Source organism: Lonchura striata, chromosome 1 (genome assembly GCF_050655825.1).
Source record: "Lonchura striata isolate lonStrDom1 chromosome 1, ASM5065582v1, whole genome shotgun sequence".
In the NCBI taxonomy this organism is placed as follows: domain Eukaryota; kingdom Metazoa; phylum Chordata; class Aves; order Passeriformes; family Estrildidae; genus Lonchura; species Lonchura striata.
In genome coordinates this window covers 84,281,050-84,303,298 of record NC_140703.1, presented here as the reverse complement: position 1 = coordinate 84,303,298, position 22,249 = coordinate 84,281,050, and the positions used below count along the sequence as shown (strand labels likewise).

At 42.0% G+C, this 22,249-nt stretch overlaps 1 protein-coding gene and 1 long non-coding RNA gene across 3 annotated transcripts in view; both read right to left on the bottom strand.

The window, feature by feature from the left end:
* ZBED1 (zinc finger BED-type containing 1) overlaps positions 1 to 5,002 on the bottom strand; it is a 75,470-nt gene extending 70,468 nt beyond the window's left edge. The window contains exon 1 of the mRNA XM_085582000.1: positions 4,516 to 5,002. The gene's annotated coding sequence lies outside the window, so the exon portion shown is untranslated. The remainder of the gene's footprint in view (positions 1 to 4,515) is intronic.
* A 57-nt stretch (positions 5,003 to 5,059) lies between these two features.
* LOC146768744 (uncharacterized) overlaps positions 5,060 to 22,249 on the bottom strand; it is a 51,853-nt gene continuing 34,663 nt past the window's right edge. For both annotated transcript variants that reach the window (XR_014956070.1, XR_014956071.1), the window contains exon 3: positions 5,060 to 22,249. This exon is cut by the window's right edge. This is a non-coding gene — a long non-coding RNA (uncharacterized LOC146768744).

Below are 22,249 nucleotides of genomic sequence, written 5' to 3'. Positions count from 1 at the left end.
TTTAAAAGTTATCACAATGCCTCTAAGAAGAGCAGATGCTGCTATGCAACTACATGTACCATACCAGCAATGCATATTAAAAGTAATTTAATTTTTTTAAAGCTATTTTAATAGATATTAGGATATTTCATTAAAAAAACTAGCTTAATGTAGAACAACAAATAAGCAAGTGTGTACTGCTTTCCAACACATCATTTGATCAGCTCACTTCAGGAAAATCAATCCGTGCAGTTTGTCTACAAACCGCATTATGTACTAAGCCACAGTTCAGAGAATTAATGCTTAGAAGGAAAAGGAGAAAACACTCATGCATCAAGGAAAAAGTCATCCATTGAGAAATGGCAGTGGAACTTTCCTGTATGCTTGAATATCCAATTGCAGCCCTGACATTGTGGCATGCAGCAGGGAGGGAGCAGCCAGGTGAGCATTTAACAGCACATCATACCCGGAGCAGAGATGCATCTTTAGGTGAGGAGCAAATAGCCCGTTTTTCATGACTCCCTTACACCACCTTTTCAATAATTCTTTACACACAGAGTTTGTGCGAACATTACCAATGCAGGACTGTTGTTTTAGCCAAGCAAGAAGCAAGATACGGCTTGCTCACACTGCAGGTTTAATACACTTGCTACAGTGACACTGTATTCCCTAATACTGCCCCCAAATTTTTCATTTAAAGGGCCATGACAGTTTCAATTATTAGAATTGTGGCATCAATTGTACAATTAATCCCAACCATCCCACATCTGAGCTGTTTATAAACACGCAAATTGGGCCAAATTCTTGTCACATTACCAATAATCTAAGACTCACAGATTTTGAGACTATGAGGAACAACTACAAAATCATCACCTTGCATAGAACAGACAGTAGAAAATCAGTCCGAGACTGGGCCCTCCAGCAAATGGGGCTGGAGCTGCATAGGGCAGATCTACGTGTCCTGCCTTACTGTAAAGCAGGCTCTCTGCTTTACACTCACCTGGGGGGCAATAGTACAGCTGAGCACTCATAGGATACCAGGACATCTCGAGGATGCAGCACTGTCCATCCCTGGACCTCAGCTAACCTTTCATCTCTGCGGAGACGCTCCTATGCTGGAATCATCTTCAATGCTCATTTTAAGCCTGTTTTAGGGAAATGGTACAAGATGCACAGAGGGCATACCATGAAGACACTGATTCTTATTAATCCATTTTATAAGGAAGAAAATAGAATATAAGCAAATCTGTGATTTTTATTGCCCAGTTATTCTTCTTACATGCCACAAACATAAAATATTTAATAAATCTGCAGGGAATTTGCCTGACAGGCAATTTTTTTTTTAAATTTAATAAATTTGCAGCAAATTGGGTAAAGAATGACTTTTCCAGAAACATACTGCATGTTTAAGTCTGATGTGACAAGATTCCTAGGACCATGATATAGCAGACTACCTTGCAGTAGGAATTAATCCATAAAATTCATTACACTTCTGCTGATGAAGCAGTGGTAACTATTTTTTTCTTTTTTTTGCACATACGAAAAAAAAGGCAAAGATTTGAAATGTCATTTAACACAGTTTTTGAACAGCCTATTAAATAGCCTTTGGACTAAAAGCATACTTTCAGACCATGAAATTACTAATTTTTTAATAGGGTAAAAAATTTCTCTTGGCTTAAGTAGAGACACAATAAAAAGTTGCCTTTGCTTTAAACAAAAGCACTACTCATGCTATTACAACATGTCTTATTGAAAAAACACTTACAGGTGATCTATATCTACCTGATGCACTGCATCTCAGTCACAGGTGATATTTCAGAGTTCACCTTTGAAACATTAAGAGAGAGCAAGATAGTGAAAACTGTTGAGTTGGGGCACGAGTACAAACACCAAAGAGAAATAAAATCACTACCAAACTTCTGAGCAAACAAGTAAATAATTACAAAAATAAGGTCTCTAGGCATTCCATGGTAATCAGTTCTACCCTTTCTACTGTTTTAATATCTCAACTTTAGTAACATCATCCTGTTACAAATTCACATGCTAATCTGCCAATATATTTCTGAATCTGTCAAAACCAACTGCAAAATTCCACACACAGCTGAGCAAGGCCAGGATATCATTCCCTTCTATGAGACACTGCAGCAATAGGAAAAGGTGTGTTTCAGATCTTTAGGGTTTTACATTTGCTAAGACATGATAATGAACACAGAGAGTATTGAACTAAAGCCAACACATCTGTGACTACAACTATAAATCAAATTCAATACTGCTAATAATTCCTCTGCTTATTTTTCTGTTCTGTCAGGCTGGAAAATACCCATTTGATTGTATACAAATTTTATATGTATATTTATATAAAAATATATATTCACCTTATTTAAAATAAAACCAGGTATTAAAAAAACCTCTACATCTTGTCTCCTAAAAACAATATGCTTAAAATAATAATGAGCCAACTGGGAACACTAATGATCAGACAATAACTGAAGGGACTGTTTCATGCTCTCTACAATTATTAAGTTGATTAATGTCAATTATGATGGGTAGTGCAAAATATGTTTGGTCATATCAACACTTCAGATATTTAATCACCCGCACACATCTCTTGATATTTAAAGATTTCTGAAAACCACATTAATTTGCCACATTTCATCCAGTTCTATAAATAACGGTTTGGTTTACTGAGAAATAATTAACACTAAATGGCAAAGCCTTTATAACTGTCTCACCCGCTAGCTCCTGCCAGCTGGGAGAGGGGCAGAAGGTGTGCGCTGCTGTTAATTCGGAAGGGAACATGTGACACAACCTGACATGTCAAAGTGTGAAGACATTTCTACCACTTTGGTAAAAAAAAGTGCACTGACTGGAGGGAAAAAGAAAATAATGAAGAGGACTTGGGGGTTGTTTTATTTTCATAACATTATATACATAAGGGAATCAGAGCTATAGCCATTTTTAAATGCCTGTAAGAGTTTCCCCCTCCTCCTCCCTCTTCTCTTGCTGTTCGGAGCTGTTGAGTAACAGACATTTCAGAGCGTGCATGGGGGAAGTAAACAAATGCATTGGTACTGTAGTTACAGGGCAAGGAAACATTGATGTCACTGCTGTTACAATCACATTAGTAGTGTGTGTTAACAGTAATGTCATGTTTGATCAACTAGTCAGGTCAAAAGCCCTTCAAAATACAGTCTGAACAGAAGCACAAACCGAAATGGCAAGAGAATCGCCTTCCGAACAGTTTCCTCTGCATAGAGACCCCTGTTGCAAGAATGAGCTTTCAGTCACCAACACTCAATGTCAAATCACCCCGAATCACACGACTGCACTTTACAGTTGGCTGGGTCCCTGTTCCCCTGCTTGAAAACTGAATTTGATTTTTCTCCTCTTCCCCACTGCGTACACGTACTCACACCCTGCGGCACCCGAATACATCCCTCCAGGGATAACGCACACAGCTGGAGTTTGCTCCTATTCCTGACAGCTCGCCTGTCAAGGACAGAAACAGTTACAGCCCAACTGTTTGGGACCATTTTTCTTTCAGCAGGTCTTTTCCACTTTAAACTCAATGTGTTGCTGTCTCTCCGCTACAGCACAGGGTGTTCAATGCAACCAAACAGTAAGAGCAGCAATTGCCAACAACAAATTCTCTCAGGTGGGAACACGGCTGGGCAGGATACATCCCCTCTTGTGTCCCAACAAGCCAGCATGTACATGTTCGTCAATTGTCTACTTTTTATCAACATTTTATGAAATTGCCCAGCTTGAGCATGTGGTAAACCGTTGAGTGTTAACCCTTTTAGCGAGAGTAGCACGTAGGAAATGCAGTGTCAGTGAGACCAGACACGGAGCGCTACCATCCAGAACTTCCCATGCACATTTTTCTGTCATCTCCACGACTTGTTTCCATCAGCCTGGCCCTAGAAAGGAGAAATTCATCCTGCTTCACATCCCCTCCCTCAAGTCTGCCTGCTGGCACTAGCCGGATACCTGACATCTTTCCTTCATTTTCTGTAACTTCCCGATTTGGCCCTGGACTGATGAAGCATTGACTTTCCCCCATCCCCTGGGCTCACCTTTTAGGTCTGCCTGGCGGCGCAGCCACCGCCTGCATACCAATGTGGGGCCGCAAAGGCAGCGCGGCGGCCGCCCTCCGGCACCCGCGCCCGGCCGCTCCCGCGGGCGCGCTGCCTTCTGCGCCTTGTCACCTCGAAAAATTTAAAGCGTGGGGACACGGGGACGGGGGCAGGCACAATTTATCCCGGCCAGCAGGACGGGTCCCGCTTGTCCCCGAGGGACACGCATGCCTGCGTGCAGCAGGCGCTCAGGCACGCACATCCACGGGTGTGCGTGTGTACGCGGCGTGTGTATGTGGATGTGCCACATCCATGTGCGTGCGTGTGCGAGTGTGTGTGTGTGTTTGTGTGTGTGTGTGCGAGGGGAGGGAAGCGGAGCGGGAAAGGAGCGGAGCGGGAGGGAGGGAGGCAGACCCGCCGCACCCGCGCATCCCCCGCGCCGCGGAGAGCGGAGACTCACCAGGTCACCCTGGTCTCTGAAGGTCAAGCTCAGGTTGGTTTCTTGATCGCAGTTGTCCTCCAGGCTCTTTCGGCTCGGTCCTTCGCTAGCTTTTTTTTTTTTCTTTCCTTCTTTCTTTCTTTTTTTCTTTTCTTTCCTTCCCCTTCTCTTCCCCTGCTCGGCCGCGGTGGCGGCGGCTGCCGCCCGGAGGGGCTCCCGCTGCCGCTCCCGGCCCCGCGGGGTGAATCCCGGCTCCTAAGCCCTGGCCCCGCGGCGCCGCTCAGATCCCATGGTCGCAATCCACATCGCGGCAGATGTACCACAGAATCACGTAGAGGATCAGCAGGATGGCGAAGATGAACAAAGCCACCAGGATAGCCTTGGTCACCGGAGAGATGAGGGACTGCATGTCACCCGCGGAGCGCCGCCGAGGACAGACGACTCGAGAACTACACGGGGGCAGCGAGCGCGGACGGATCCCGCGGCCCCGCCGCCGCCCCCGCCGCCGCCGCCGCCGCCAGCGACCCGGCGGGCACCGGCGGCTGGCGCCGAGCCGGTGGCGGAGAGCCGGGGGCTGCCTCGCTCAGCGCCCCCGCTGCGGCGCTCGGGCGGGCGCGGCGGCGCCCGGGCGGGCGGGACGGGGCGGCGCGCACGGACACCTCGGCGCGGCGGGGCGCCCGGCCATGGGCACCGCGGCCCCGCCGCGGCTCAAGCCCGCCCTGCGGCGGCGGCGGAGTGCGGCCGGGCGCCGGCAAACTTAGGCGCGGGGGCGGCCCATGGGGGACAGGTGTCAAGCGCCCGGTTGCCCTGCAGGTCTCCGACGAAAGCCATCCACGGGGGAGGGAAAGTTGCGGGCGGGACGCGGCGGGCGCCGCCGCCCCGGCCCCAGAGGGAGCGTGCGGGGCAGTGGGAGCCGCGGGCAGCCCGGCCGCGGCAGCCTGGGACCGCGCCGGCCGGCGTGTTCCGCCCAGCCGAGGTGTTCCCTCCCCTCTCAGCCCTCGCCCCCTCCTTCCTCCTCCTCCTTCTCCTCCTCCACCGCCTCCTGCGGTCCCCCCGCCTCCTGCCGCCGCCGCGCCGCGGGGAGCCCCTCCGGCCGGGTCTGTGCTGTGGTTCTGACTGTAGCAGGGTGCGAGGGAACGGGATTTCTTTCCCTGGCCCCCGCGTCCGCCTGCATTTGGCATCTTCATCACCCACATTCCCCATCACAGACCGACCTGGAGCGGGAGCAAGCGGCGAGGAGGACAGCTGAGGCTTTTCTCCGTTTTCTCAGCAGAAAGGTCACTCCTCCCCATCTCCGAAAAAAATAAAGGGTTTTTTTTTGATTCAGGCAGGTCGGCATGGGTCACAGCCTGCCCAGCTTCCCTCAGCGGCCCTGTGGCCTTTGGCATATGCACCAAAGGTGCACCAGGACAGATAGCACGAAAATAGGACAGGAAGATGGAAATTGGATGAAAGAGCATCGCTTGTATATTCACCCCCAGCAGCAGGTCTGGTTTAGCTTTCAACTCACCCCCGAATTCTGCAGCGCCAGAAGTGCCCGTGTAGTGGCACATCACGTGCACACCAACCTTGGCACTCAGCACCTGAAGTGTGTCCAGACACCTGCCTGCCTGCCCCGCACAGCTGATCAGGACCAGGCTTCCAGGCGAGGAGCCAGGTGCCCCAAGAACAGCCCTGCGCTGAGAAGCCACCAGAGATGCAGGCACCCTTCCATCAGGTCACCCGAGCAGGTGGCTGCTGAGGGCACCCTTGGTGGGACACAGGCTGCTCATGTGGAGTGAGATGCTTCTGGTACAATGCAAGGAGTTGCCACCTTTGATCTCTAGTGGGGACAGACCAGGTGCATCTTCACAGAAGGTTCTTGCTGGATTTCAGTTCTGAGTGCAGTTGTATCGAAAATACAGAAACACAGAAGAACATCATTGAACCATGTAAGTAAGAAAGGGCTGAAAGAAACCATCATCCCCCAAGAAGGACAAGAGCAACTTTACCAAGAGGGAGAAAGAAAGACTTAAACTTCAATATATAAAAAGTGGATAAATTCAAGAAGAAGGAGGTAAGGTACTGCTATATAGGTATTCCAGGCACAAATACTCTAGAGGAAAAACTGTTATTAATGCCAAGCATGGGGATTTAAGATGGAATGGGAAGAAAAATATTAGGAAAGAGAAATATTAGGTCCTTAAATAAGAAGGCCTCCAATTACAGTGGAATATCGGAAGAGTATGAGATAACATCTCAAGAATGTGTTGCAGGACACATTACACAGCTTTTCAAATAAGCTGAGCTTTTTTGTGCAGAAGGGATGGTTAGCTCTTTAGGGATACCCACCACACTACCTCTGTCTCTAATGCTTTAGTTCCTCATCTCTAGTATGCAGATGGCCATTTTCCCCACCTTTTTCCTTTGGTATGACCATCTTGCCCTACAAAATTTTCGCGGAATCTTTTTTGTCTTGAAATTATTACATCTTGTTTAGAGCTGTCTTGCCACCGGGGTGCCAGTATCAAGTTCATACATCGCAGCTTGGACTCCAAACAGCAACTGTGCTCATTAGTTTATCATTTCCAATTCAAAGGAGTGCTAGATTCTGGAGGCAGATGGCTGGGTAGTCATGTTCTATTCTTCAAGACAAATATTTTCTAATCCACTTGCTGGACATTAGTATTTCCTTTATAGGAAGGTGTCATTCCATGTAGAGTAGTTGTTCAGCTGATTCTCACACTCAACGGTTTGTGCCTTGCCATCAGCCTTCCTTGGTTTGGCAGCTCTCAATAAAGTGGTACCAAACATGGCAGTGCCAGACACAGCAGTAGGAATGGCAAAGCATGGCTGATAACCTCTGTACTTGTCAGCAGGAGAAGTAAAATAATGCACCATCATTTCTGAAACCAAAATGTGATTGTGTAATGTGCAATCTGTTCTGAACCAGCTTTGAAATCCGTTTGTTTAATTTGCATGTACTTATGCACGAGGGCATTCCTGAGTAATTAAAAATATATAGTCTCTCTGAGTTTGATGTTCTGTCACTGGTGGAGCCTGAGCCAACACAAAAATCACAAGTTAAGCAACAGATATATTGCCAAAGATGTCCTTAGTTAAGAAAGCTGATTTAAACAAGGAAGTAAACATAAAAACCATCTTAGTTTTCAGATGTCTTATTAGTAGGCAGCAGGGAAGAAGGAAATCAATCTTTACCAAGTGAAGAGAGATAACAGCGACAGAAAAATCATTTTAATTTCCACCTAGTAAGCTGATATTAAATTAAACAGGAATACTAATACATGTAGCTTTTAGTTTTCTCTTTCTCGATTCCCTTTGAAAATGTGCTACATCAAATGTACAGTTGCAAGGAAGAACATGCAGAAAAGATGGGTAAAAAGACCCACAGTCACAATGTAATGCAAGCAGCTTTAAATGCCCAAATTAAATCCCATGCTAATGTAAGGCATGCTTGTGCGATGTAGATGGTGCAAGGAGACCAGGCTGTTTCTCATTAATTTCACCAGCAATCTCAGCCAAAATGAAGTTATCCTAGCTCCCCGTCAGCTCTCCAGTCCTCCTGCCAGGATGCTTATTTAGACCTGCTAAAATCTATTGGAAAGACAGAGTCAGTTTTAAATTCCACAGGCTTGGACAGTCTATGTTACCCTGGGTTCCACTAATGGGAGCAAATCCTGAGGACTCATAGTGGGTCCCTGGCTTGGGGGGGGATCCAAAGCCATTGGATCCCTGAGAGTGGTGTTTGAGAAGGAAACAGCCAGTGGTGTGTGCTGGTGGATAAGGCTTGTACAGACAGAGATTGCTGCTCAGAGAAGTGGTAACAGTTAGTATTCTTTCACCATAATCTCAAAATTGGCAGCAATGCAAAACCGATGTGTTTCCCTCTTTCAGTAAGGACAGCAGCAGACTGGGGAGGACAATGATGAGTTAAGGCTGAAATAAATCACATTTTTTAATTCCTCTATCAATGAAAACATCTACACCAGCTGAATACTTTTTTTTTTTAGGGCAGTTGTTTTTGCATATAATTTCAAGGGTGTCAGTGAAAGGCCTGAGATTTACACTGGTGTTAGCTAGAGGCAATTCTGGTGCAGATAGTCAAACACAGACTGATCATTTCTAAATATGATCTCTCATCGCATGCCCTATTTCCAATAGCTTCACAGGAGTTTTGAATCCAAGAAAAATATAAGAAGACATCTGGTTTATTAGAATGATTTTCAGACTTACAGAACAACTCCTTGGAGAATGAGTGTCAGAAACATGTCTAAGATGCCCAGTGAGTGCACATGGCCAACTGTTCCTGGAACGTGTCTGCATTGAAGAGGGTCACACATTTTAGAAACACTAAAGGCAATTGTGAGCAAACAAGTTTGAGTGTAGCAGTTTGTCTGAGATTGCTACACAGTGCTCAATGCATGTTAATTACCCCAGCACTCAGTCTATTATCTTAAAAAAGGATATATTCAGTACTTTTTTGCTGTAGAAGTTTTATTACTCGCTGACTTCAACAAAAACAGCATTTTACCTAATTAAAAGAAAGTATAGTTAATTAGTGAAAAATTGAGTCTAATCTACTCAAGTGAGCAGAAACAACAGAAAACACATGTTTAAAGAGACTGATGTTGCTTATCAGAGCCTTCCAACTTTATAACATCTTTCAAATAATTTCCAAGCCAAAAGTGATAGAACGACTGCCTGGCAGCTACCTCTGTAGCTTTAGTGATTTTTCTGAGTGGATGCATGTCTATATCATAAAAACACTGATGGAAGTGGCAGTAATTAGATTGGACAAATCCATAGATTACGTGTCAGGCTTCAAGTACCGCTTTTTTGGCCAAAATGCACTGTTACCGAGACAGTGTCTGTTCTGTGAATTCGAAGAGAATTAGCAGCCATCTCACATTTCATGATGATGGACACAACATAAAAGCCTGGGTAGATATGAACACGAAGCATGAAGAGCAATCAAACAAACAGAACATATCTGCCTCTCAAGAGAGTGAGCCAGAAAACAAGATCTGAGTTATCAGATATGCTAATTAATGGACCTCCCTTTGGTCAGCTATTTGGATGAACCAAAGTAATGAGAAAAATCATAGGAGCTCATAATCCACATGCAATATTCAGAAGATGCCGTTTAATGTAACGGGGTGTAAGAGTTTACATTTTGGAGAAACTCACAACAAGGAGAGGTATAAAATAATGGTCATTTATGGGATAAGAAAAAGCTCCTATTGGCCACAGCAACAAACAGATTAACTGAGTTTTAGGCACAATGCAGCTTTCAAAAAAAAATGTTCTTTATAGAATACTTGAGAGTAGAAATGCATGATGGATACGGGAGTTACATATTGTCAAGCTGCATCACATCAGTAACACCCTCCTGGGGTACTGGAGTTCCACTTATCAGGTTAGAGATTTTGGGAAAAGAAAGACAAGAAAAAGTAACTAAAATTACTCAAGGCTGTAAGAATTGAATTTTTATCAAATCAAAGCTTCAAATTGGGGCAGAAAATCAGGTAGGTCTACTTTCCCAGACTCTCTTGAAGCTATAGATAGAAGCCCTCCTATGTTTTCAGGGGAGGTAACAGCAGAGGATGGACAGATCTCTTTGTCTTTGGGTTTGCTTAGAGGCGCTCTGGGCCTCTCTCAGGGCATCTGGCTTATGGCACAGGCATAACATTTGAGGTAGTCTTTGTGCTATTGCCTTATACACTGCTGGGCCTGTCCTTGTGCTGCTTGTGATCCAAACCTGACACCTCACCCAAGAAAAAGATGGAAGATGGTTTGTGTGATGATGCAGGAACTGGCATGGCCTGGCCATAGGGACCATATTCGCTGTATTCCCCAGGTCGAATTTCATCCTGTACCTATCTGAGACTATGTTTGATGCCAGCTGAATTTATTCTTGATACCATTATCTGCTAGAGTGACTCGGGTTTCTAAGATGCCACGAGAGCAAGTTATATGTCCCTTTGGTTTTACAGTGGGGTTGATACTTGAGAAAGCTCAGTTGTACTCCTGCCTGTGGCACTGCTTCGATATCCAGGTTTGGGTAATTTACTTAATTCTTCTGTCCAGGAGGAATTGAATGTGGATGTGATTGCATTTCTGCATTGTTGTGAATGTAACTGTGAAATACTGCACATTCTTGAATATCATACTTTTTCAGATATCAGCCAACTGTTACTGGGTCTTAGGGACAGGAACATGTGATTTGACAGATACACTTCCCTGACGAGAAAAGTCAAGCTGTTTAGAGAATGAAGGTACTGCTAAAATTGCCACTTACACAAACTCCAGATGCAATTTTGTTCTTCAATTTTATCAACAGGAATTTGAAAACCTGGAATAAACTCAGCAAGCAAGTTAAGAAAAAGGAGGTTCAAAGGAGTTATCTCTGCCCTAATTGTCTATGACACTTGTCTTTTGGATTTGATACATGTCTTTTGGATTTGAGGGCAAAAGAGAGCTTATGTTATGTTCATCCTAATAGATAGTTAATATGGCTCAGCTATGTTTCCATCAGATTTCAAAAGAGAAATCTGATGAAATTTTAATGCCTTCTCCTCCCTACCTGGTACAATGATGGAGAAGTCTGTAATATTCTTTTTGTTGTTTTACTCTTTAAATATGCTAATCTAGTCTTTTTTTTTCAGTTAGTTCAGGGAGATAAAAGTATACAAATTAATTAGGCCCTTCCCTTCCCTTCCCTTCCCTTCCCTTCCCTTCCCTTCCCTTCCCTTCTCTTCCCTTCCCTTCCCTTCCCTCACCCTGCACACTCCTATATGAACATTTTACAAATATCTTAGTTATAGATTTTTTATTTGCACTTAAATAAAATCAGTCCTTTTATATCGTACAATTAGAATGAAAAATATCTACTGAAAACCAAACCCAAGGTGAACTATTTAGAAAACATGTAGGAGTTGCCTGACATCATATTGAGATCAGTGGAAGAAGAGCTGGTGGATAAACTTTTGGTTTTGCATGCCCTTTTAGAGAATCTCTAATGAGTTAAAGATTTGGATATTGAACATCAAAACAGAATCCTTTCAAGTTTAAATAATTTTCTCTAGCCAATGACCACAGAACTATACTTTGGGACTAATAGCTCCATTCACACAGCCACTAGGTAAATACAGTTTTGCTGTGATGGAGATTGGCTCCAACAATCAAGCTGTCATTTAAAGAGCAGAAAGATGTCCTGAAAAAAAATGATAGCTCATGTGCAGTGTGAAAGAGATCAATATGCTTAACAAAAGGCTCTATCCTGGATTTGTTTAAAAGATGAGGAACAATGTATTCTTCAGGGAGTGAACTGATTTTGTCTTCTGTCTCTTGATAGTAGTAAAGAGAGGTTAGACGTGGTCACTGTTAAATGCTGTTATCTTTTAATGGCATTTGTATTTTCTTCTATAGATTTTTCTTTTTGCAGGAGTCACATGTTTATGTTCAACTTGCTCTTCTGTTTCCATGCCATAAGTCAAACTGGCCTGCTTGAGGAGCAGGTTAATACCTCTGGTTTGATGGGTGCTGGCAATATATTTCTTCTCTGTGTAGCAAAGTGGCGTTGGTGTCCCTTCATCAGGGTCCACTTTGCTTTGAGCATTTAATCTAAGAGATAACAAAAGGCAGCCCATGTTTGGAGTATAGTCAGTGGAAAGCTGAAACGTGTGTGCAGCAAATAAGGCATTGGGAAAAGTAGGTCAAGGCTGGTCATGACAGAACCACTTGTTTAAACAAATGTGCAGGATTACCAGGTTTGAACAGATCAGTCCTGAGTGAAACATGTAAGTCAGCTGGGAAGCTTTGTTTATCATGGCATCTCAGGAGCCTCTCAAAGTATCTGTGTTTACTAGCAGATGCCCAGCCACTGACAGGATGAGGCTTTGATGAAGTTTAGGAGGAGGAGAAGACTGCTACTAAATAGGAGACTGAATTTATTCAGAGTAAACAAAAACTTGGTTTAAGAAGTATAATGACTTCAGCTAATTCAACTTATTCACACTAGCAGAAATTTCTAACATTCCAATAACCTATTGTGATACTGGGAGAAAATATCTTTGGATGGTCCAAAGAAGCCTTTCAGATTAAAATTTGACCCAAGTATAGCACTCAGAATGCCAGATTTGTCTTTAAGGATTTTATTATTTTTCCACTTCATTCCTATAGGCTGCACTGTGCTGCAGTAGGGGTGTGTTTTCTGAAACAGATACTCAAAAAGAAACCATATTGGGATACACATTACAAGCACTGAGCACTTTTCCAAAAAGACAGGCAAAGAAGTCAAGAAAAGTGGATTTATGCTTGCTTCAAAGCATCATGCCAGATTATTGGATGAAGAAAAGAAAGATAACAGTGTAGCATGATCAGTAACAGATGAAGATTTTGGCCGTATAAATGTTATTTTCCTATCAAGATCACACTGTCTCCCTTCTGAGCCCAGAGCATGTGCACTGGCTGTGTTCTCAGACTCTGCTTTTCAAAGGGGCAGCTCAGCTTCAGGTGCATGGGTCAGATGCAAGCTGAGGAGATCCATCCAGAGGGTTTGTGTGCCTGCAGCCTCCTGAGAAGTAACAATCTGTCATTCCTCACCAGCGTTTTGTGAAAGAAGCACAATTTGCTGCACAGCAGAACTTATCACACAGATTTTGACAAAGCCAGTCACAATAGCTTGGCACTTTTAATTGAACTTTATGGAAATCCTGGTAGTTAAGTTTGCCTGTCTGTCTTTTTTAACCATGCTGTATTTTAGGGAAATACCAAATCATGGAAAAGCAAACATTCTCACCCCTTCAAGGACATGGTCACTGGAAAGCAGGAGGGGAATTAAGGGGTCATATAGTGGATTGTTGAGAATTTTCTTCTGGAAAAAATTTACAAGGAAAAATATTCATCTCCTAAAAACAAGCTCTTGGTATAAAAATTTCAGATTTGAAAAGAGCATTTTAGTTTACACTGGAAAAATGGGCATGTTGGTTCTGCCATGCCTGGCTAAATGAATCTTACCAGCTGTGCTTTCTGCCTATAGGACTTTATCAGAGGCTCACTGTGGGGCACCAAAATGCTTCAGTTCTGCACCATCTTGGCCCTTCTCCTGCTTACATCTCTCTGGAATGTAGGCAAGTGGGGTAAGACTGCCATAACCTACATTCCCACACTTAAATCAGACCTACACTCATCTCTTTGTGTAAAGGCACCTTATCTTGCAGTGTAGTTCAATGGGCAGAGCTGGAATGCATCAGAATTGGGGTCAGTTTCCTACTCTGCCCCGGACTCTATGGAAAATGCTAAAGAAATCAAGTAGCCTGAAGGCATAAAATAGGGATAATAATAATTCCCTACATTAGAGGTAAGGGTCTCAGGAGAAGTACAGTAGTGGCTATGAGGAGCCATATATGACCAAGAATGGAGCATATCAAAGCACAGATATGTATTGTCTTCAGAAAGGGGAACAGATTCAGAGACAAGAGCTTGAAAACTGCCTACACATGCTGTAGTCATTAAAGCCATCCTGAAGGCAGGCAAGGGAAAGTTAAAAATTAGGTGTGCTCCTGATGCTTCGGCTCTTTGTGCCTTCTGCATTTGAAACAAGTTGTGGAAGCTGCAAGGCACCAGAAGCAGTGTTCTGTGCCCAGTATGACCAGAACAATCCTGCTCCATGTCCTCTGTGCCAAGAAGGAAAGGTCAGATCTGACCTTTGATCCCTTACTAATGCCAGTGGCAGGTGCCCATGGGAAAAATTAAAAACTTAAAAGATACTCCTTGTCACAAAACATTCCTCTGAGGAATTGTGCAGAGCAGAAGATGGAAATGGGGAGAAAGCTTCAGTGTTGAGGAAAGACACCCTTCCTACATTGCAGCGTAAGATTTATCTTTACATTAGTGAAGAAAATGTATAGTAATGTTTAAAAGTATTTTACAAAGATTGAGGCCAACTGATTTCAACACAGAAACGAAGTTGCTAGTTCTCATGCCTCATGGGCATTGTATATTTTTTATTTTAGTACAATGTGCTAAAAGGTGGTTTTGGTACAATAGAGTACAAATTTTAAAAAGTCTGAAAATGGAACAGACTTGCAGACTGCTCAGGTGTCCACAGAATATTTTGCTGCAAAATCTGGAACCAGACATGATATTCAAGCCCAAAATACAAACCACCTTCCAGCATAATACCTCAGAAGTTATGAAATGATCATATTTTTGTATCAAGGATAAATTTAGCAGATAGCCTAAGCTTTGCTGAAATTGTCAGTTACAAATGTGTCTTGTTCACCTTCATAAAAGATAAAACTAGCAAGATTTGATTACAGTTAAATTGATTAAATCAAGTTAATCATTTCTCTTAACTAAGGTGTAGAATCTAATAGGAAACAGTTCAGACTCTTTCCTGCCGTGTATCTCTGGACAATCTCTGCTAATTTCTGTTAATTCAGATAATATTCTTTATAATACTGTTTATGTTTTTCTAGTTTTGTCTATTTGGCAAAATTATTGACATTTCTAACACTGCACATAACAAGCAAGTAGTATAAAAGCCAATAGACTTGAAAATATGTATCCAGCATTCTGTCCTTTGCTCATACAGTGGTTTAAACAGGATTATTTTCATTCTTTACCTTGCATAGGAATTGGGAGAGCTTGTCCAAAATTTTTCAAGAATGTATATGTTAAATATGAGATCAAAATAAGAACAGAAACTAGAACGGGAAAGCAGCAGAAAATCACATAGCAAACCCTTTGCCATTTTTTTTTTTTTATTTATGCCCATGCATTTGCATGGCAACATTTTCAGCTGAATCCTGCACCGTCAATATCAGTGAACTTCTATCATTAATGGTCAATAACCTTCTAGAATATTCTGGTTTTTATAAATTGCTCTTATATTTTTTTATCTGCTCTTCTTCCCTGTTCCATAGCTATTTTTTTTGTCGGTCTGGTTATTTATGTTGAGACCAATGATGTAACCTGCAGCTAGAGATCAAAGTTTGCAGCTTGATCTCAAAAATGTCTTGAGCTAATGAAGACCTAGCTGTAGAGGCAGGTTGCTGAATAATAGCAGGTTTGAAACCATGTAATAAATTTTTTAATTGGATAAAAATTAATTCTATCAAGAAAAGAAAGCTCTTGGCAGGGAAAAATACCCACATAGTACGGGTAATAGTAATTCCTAAGGGTGCCTTTGCTGGGTTGTTTTTTTCATTCATTTCTTCTTGTCTGAGAGCTCCACCTAATGGAGTCAAAAGGAAGGTATCAACTTTTCAGATTTTCCACTAAAATCCTTCTCTTTGCTTTCATGCTGGTGTTTGCGTGTCGCCAGGATGGAGTGTGGGAGGAGGTGCATCCTTTGACTTTTGGAGTAAAGGACAATTAGTGAACAGGAATTTTGTATTATGCAATCTCCTTTTTTAGTTGTGCAGGATTTGAACTTACTGCAGTTTCAGTAAAGACAAATTTAATATAGATAAACTAAATGCCTCTGAATTTTTGCACTCAGTTTTCTTAGCTGCAGGATCTGTCATCTGGCACAGTCAGGGCTTCTTCCCTGTGCATACCACTACTGCATATCACTGCAGCACTTTTCAGGGGTAGCTTTTAAGATCAAGGTCCGAATCTGCAGACAGAATAAATGAGACCGTAGGACTACTCATATTTACACAAATTCAGGACAGAATGCTACTGTTACTGCTCTAAATTCTTTGGTGGCAAAGCATTCCCAAATATGAAATTTCCACCATCACTATAACCCCTACAAACATTCAGAAATAATTAATGACTGTCCCTTCCCTCTGCCCTCATTAAAGTCATGTATAATCACAAAAATCTTGAACTCGCCTTTTATATTACATTGATTCCAGATTTTTAATCTTTTTATTGTTGCTGCAATAATGTTTTCAAGGTTTTCTTTGCAATAGGGAGGGGGAGATATTTCCCCTTTTTGCAGTGAAATCTGAGATTCTCACAGTAAGCAAGATTCTTCAGTATCCAAGACCTGAGGGACATGATGTAGAACATCATTAAACCCACAGCCTATAAAAACCAAGACAATTGTGTGTAATATTTTTAATAGCTTAACCCTATTACTGACAAGGTGTTATTTTGCCTCAGAACAGTGAGTTAAGCCAAATGGAAGATGCAACAGGGCCAGCAAGAAAAGCAAAACAATATGAATCCTTGAAAAATCAGTGAGGATGCTCTTTGTTGAGGAATATGGCTTCCTGATACCTGTCAGACTAAGAACATTTTACTCTTCGAAGTCTTAGTCTAAGCCAAAGGGTGCTGCATTAGAAAGAGGACTGTGGATGCTGAGAGTTGTCTAAGGAAATAGAAAAGGCCATCAGCAGACAGGAAGCTTCTACTGGTGTAGAAAGAGAGCAGCTGAGTCAGATGCTCTGTGTTCAAGGTTGCAGTGAATGGCTGGAGGTCAGGGAAAGGGAAATACATCCAAACAATTGCGATGCTTTAAATACCATATCAGTATGCCAGGACTCAGACAGTAGTGTTATTATTGTATTGATATTGTTAAAAATATTGTATTATAAGCTATGGTAAGCCGCCTCAATTCAAAAAGGAAAGAACTCAAATAAAATCCCTGTGTGACTTGGTAGAAAAGGTAAGGAGGTCACACTATTGCAAATTTCAACTTATGAATGAAATTACTGGAATCTGAGGATGTACAAGAGGGAATAGACTGTGGGAAATGGTAAACTCACTGTAGGAAGGTGATTGTGCTGAAATTAGAGAAAATGGGGAAGTTGTATGTAAATTCTAATGGAAGTTATAACAGTACAGAAGTTATAGGGTAAAATGCAATTGCTGCTTCCTGGATAGAATGTGGTTGGCATGCATGAAACCTATTCCACAGTGACTCCCCACACATTCAACCTGCAACCTTAAGCACATGTTGAGAGGGATGAAATGGAGGGTAGAGCATAGTGGAAGCATCTCAGCCAGGCTCTCCTGCAATCCTTGCAGGGAGGGGAACTCGATGGTATCACATAGCCAATGAAGTGCATAGCACCTGCCAGCCAGGGGAGATGGGAGCAGATGCACTGCAGCTGAACCAGCAACTGTGGCAAAATCACTCTCCTCGGATGAACTTGGTTCATTATAACCTAATTGTAATATTAACACACACCTCCCAGGTGTGCCTGCCTCCAAGGTACAACCACCCCTCACTGGGCATGTGCTGAATATTTTCCTGACTGCAGAGCATGGTGCTGATAACACCAAGGCTGTAGGTTTGAGCCATATATGTATAAGAGCTGGCCTTGATGATACGTCTGGGTCACTTCCAACTCAGAATATTCTGTGATTCTGGGATTTAAGAGCAAAGCAAGAGAGTTTTACAGCTATCAGTAACAAAAGTATGTATGACTGGAGTCACTTAAGGTCCACTCAAAATTTAAAGAAATAGTGTGAAAGTTAAGAATGGGAAGAAGTTATGGAAGACTCCATCATAGCTTTTGAGATCAGCTGACAAGGCTGAACCTGTCTTCTCCTCCATAGGAATGCCTACTGGATGAGAAGAAACTTACTCTACGTGTGCTGAACCATTATCTCAAAATAGCTTTCATTGGTGATTACAGCTTGTCTGTCTATTGCTTTAAATTTGGTTTTTGCTATCAACTGCAATCTTCTAAACTTAGCTTTTCACAATTTTCTATTATCAGACTGCTTATTGATAAAGTGTGTCATTCCATAAACTATTCAGTGTGTCCTTCAAGAGTGCTAGCAGTCATACTTGAAAAAAAGTGGGGACATCCAGGAGGAGGTTCCTATTCTTAAATTTTTATAAAGTATTCCATTCTGAGAGATTGTCAGCGCATGTCCCTGAGCAAGTCAGCTGAACCGCCCTCCAATACAGCACACTGATCAGTGGAGTCCCTGTAATAGGACACTGGCACACTGGGCAGACAAGAGGGTCTCAGCTTTCCTGGGGCACCCACAGACCGAACAAATATGAATGGTTCAAGGAAACCCCCTTTTTATGTGACATTCACATACTTGCCCTAGAGAATATCTCATGCTGCCACCACTGAAGTCAGAATAATGGTTCCAGGGACCACTGGGGGATCCAGATAGGTATTTCTACATCCCTTTTAAATCTTGTGGTTTGTACCTGTGGGTAAGTGCAGAAATAAGGCTTTGTTCTGAAGGCCTTCCTTACATGTCGCTGTAAATTTGTTCTGCTCTGGGAAGCTCAGAAATTACACATATGGCCATGCTTACACTTCTAATGTGGTGAAGAAAAAACATGAAGGTGTGAGTCTCCCAGAACACCACTGCTCATGACTGCTTCTTGCCTCAGGCTGGAGCTAGGAAAGGCTGCTCCCAAAAAGCTGTGAGGAAGCAAAAGGTTTCTTCTTGGCAAGGAGGCTTAGCTGATTCCTAGAAACGAGCAAGCTGACACCTACTTCTAGCAACAGACAAATTTTAAGTAATCCTGTGCCTAAAGTCTACGTAACATCTAATGTTTTGGTTGTGGTACATCCCAATTTGTCAAGTGGACACTCAAGAGCAATAGTACAGAAAAATCATATTTCATTCAACATTGTTTTCTATATTAAATAGAAACCGAAACATGCTTTGGAAAATGTAATGGTTTTTTAAATGAAATTTTGATTGCATTAATTCAGCTACATCTTGGACTGTGATAGTCTAATTTCTGGATTATTTTATTCCTTATATATAGCAACAATGACTGATCTTCACATCATTAACTTTATGTGTCTGCAGTCTTGTGACCATGTCTGAAGCACATCTGAACTCCCTTTGCTTTCAATGGAGGGAAACAAGCACTTTCTAGTGTACCATTAATTTCAGAAAGCAACTTTAGCATGAGGTGTGTGACTTCGTAGAAACAGCCTTTTCATTATATGATAAACGGACTCTAGACAGCTAATTCAGATATATATGTCCAGCCTTGGTCTGATGAATCATGCTCCTGATGCCTACAGTAGACTGCCATATAGATTTGGAAGGACAGCATGACTGTTCCAGGTGCTTGGTTTTCCATTGGGTATTACTGAGAAGCCATGGGTTAAAGCAGTCTCTGCTTTTTGAGGAAAAAAACAGTGAGAGGTCTAGAAAGAGGGGATGGTGAATAAAACTTGCTGAGATTTACTTCTCAGTTGTTTCACCACCCAACCCCATGACTTCTGTCAACAACATGAGGCACCACAATCAGGCTGATCCTTTTGCTCTAGCCTAAAAGTTCCCCAAGATGCTGTGAAGTTTTTATCCTATCAGCTCTCTGGAGTGTCCCCTCAAGTGGAATATGGAGAGAAGATTTTGTGGGAAAGAGTGTGGTTGACTGCAATATGATGCTGATTCAGTGCTCCAGCTGAAGTCCCATAGAAAATGCGTTAAAATTGCCAGATGATGCAGAACTTATTTCATGTGATTCCTGTCATAGCTAATACTTCAAAGTAACTGATTTCTGCTATGTTGTATGCCATGCTTTTCATGCATTTCCTGCTTCCCTCCTTTCCCCTGCTCCAGCTCCTCCTTGCCTCAATGTCTGCTTCTCCTCACTGTACTGTATCACTGCCTGATCTGTGCATCATTTATGTGGTGGCTGTGTCTTTTGGGGTAGTGCTGCAATAGAGAGACAGAATCTGAAAAATGAGAATCAGCAGCAGTGCAAAGGATATTATGGTTCTCAGGTTTTATGGATCTCAAAGACAAAATGGTATAAGATGCACTGATCATTTAACCTGCTTTAATTCTCCTAAGGATCTAAAATTAGTAAATGCTGCAACCATTACTTAAGAGAAAATTAATACAAGTGTGAAGTCACCTGAGTTGTAAAGATCAGGCTCATTCTTTCATCTTTGTGAAAATTGTTCATCCACTGTTGATTGAGATGAAAATTAGTTTAGCTGTACTGCTGCCTCTTAAGCTTCAGCTACACTAGTAAGTTAAATATGCAGAGGACTGTTCTCTGGCAGGGGCCAATTGACCCCAAAAACCTGCACCTTTCAAGCTCGCAGACACCGACAGCAGCATGGTTACTTGCACACTGTGTATTTGGACCTGTCAATGGCCCATGCTGACCCCTGAGCCATGCCTGCAAATTCTCTGGGCATCTAGTCAGGCTAAAACCATGACCTGAAACAGTTTTTAAGTTTAACAATACATTTCCAAAGTGAGTTTAGTGTGAACAGCCTGTACGTGACCTCGATGTCCAACCTAGTGTGACTGTCACCTAAGTGCTCTGCTGAAGGGTCTGGTGGTTAAGGGGTGCTTGTCCACCACTTCAAAGCAGTCATGGGGAAAATAAAACTGTGTATGAACTATGCTGAATCCTGAAAGTGACTGTTATTGCTAATATTTTAATCTTGGTATTCAGCTCATGAGTTACCATTAATTCAAAATTTATGAAGGTTGAAACTTTATTAAAAAGTGACAGTTCGAACTGGAGAACAAATTGTGAACATTTCTTTTGTAGTGATCAATTTTATAAAATCTTTAATCCTAAAAATTCTATTAAAGTAAAAATATTTATAAAGATATGGGACTATCTGCAACAAACTATGAACAATTAGTAGATTGTTCTGCCAATTATTTATAGAAACATGTATTCCATAAATATGGAAGTATGTTTGGTATTATAAATCTGTCCAGATGAGTATTTTCTGCGTAAACTTAGCATTGGAAAAAAAATGTGATTAAACTCATTAAAAGTAACATTACTCCAACAACACTTTGTTAAAATAGTTTATATTTTCTAAGTCAGTAGCTCATAGGTATTCCTTTAGGGAGTATTAGCTGTGCAAAAGACAAAAATTATCTGCTCTGAGAAGTTAAATTATTTCCCTGGCTAAAATCCAGAGACAATATTTTACTGTTTGAAATATGCAGGCAAATTGGCAAGATCTATGCACCACCCCTCTTTAACTGCACACTGTGAACATCTCTATGGAGAGGTCCAGAGGTTTTTGCATGAAAAGTGGGAGAGAATAGTCCTACATACAATCCCATGAGGACTGAATAAGTGATTTTGGAACTATATGCTGTGTCTGTCAAATTTGACTAATAATACTTTTCAGAAGGTCACCTGTGAAAGAGTTCAAAGAAGGAAAATGCAAACAAACCACAGACAAAGCCAAATAAATATGGATAAAACTGAGGATTCTCCTGCTTCCTGCCAAATTAAAACCTGAGAAAAAAATTCTTCTATCTGGTCAAATGAAACATCTTTCATTTAGAAGAAAATATTTCATTTCTTTCTGTGACATTTCTGGGGGAAACAAAGGGGTTTTTGTTAAAAACAAAAGTAAATTTCAAAAACATCAATTTAAGGTGCTATATTGCATGCATCTTAACATTAACTGGAGCACAGAAGTCATTGAATGAATCAGGTGATTTGTCCTTGTGGGGATTATTAAAATTCATAAGGTCTAACATTCTTTCCATGCTGCAGTGTAGGTTACTTTGAAGTTTCTTAAATTTCAGACCCACTCGCATGTATTTCTTAACCAGAAGCAAATCTGTTCTTTGAGATAAACCTCTATGATTCTATGAAATCGATGTTTTTTTTCCTAGCACTGTAGCACATTAGGAAACACCACTGAAGATACCACTTTACTACCATCACCTTCAGAATTATGTCTTCCACTGACTTTACTGATAGCAAGGTGGGCTGTTGCTACAGAATACAATATTTTCCTGTGAAACCAAGATCTGCGCTGACTTCAGTGGAAAATTTCCTGCTAATGGAGCATAGGATTAAGTAAGATGA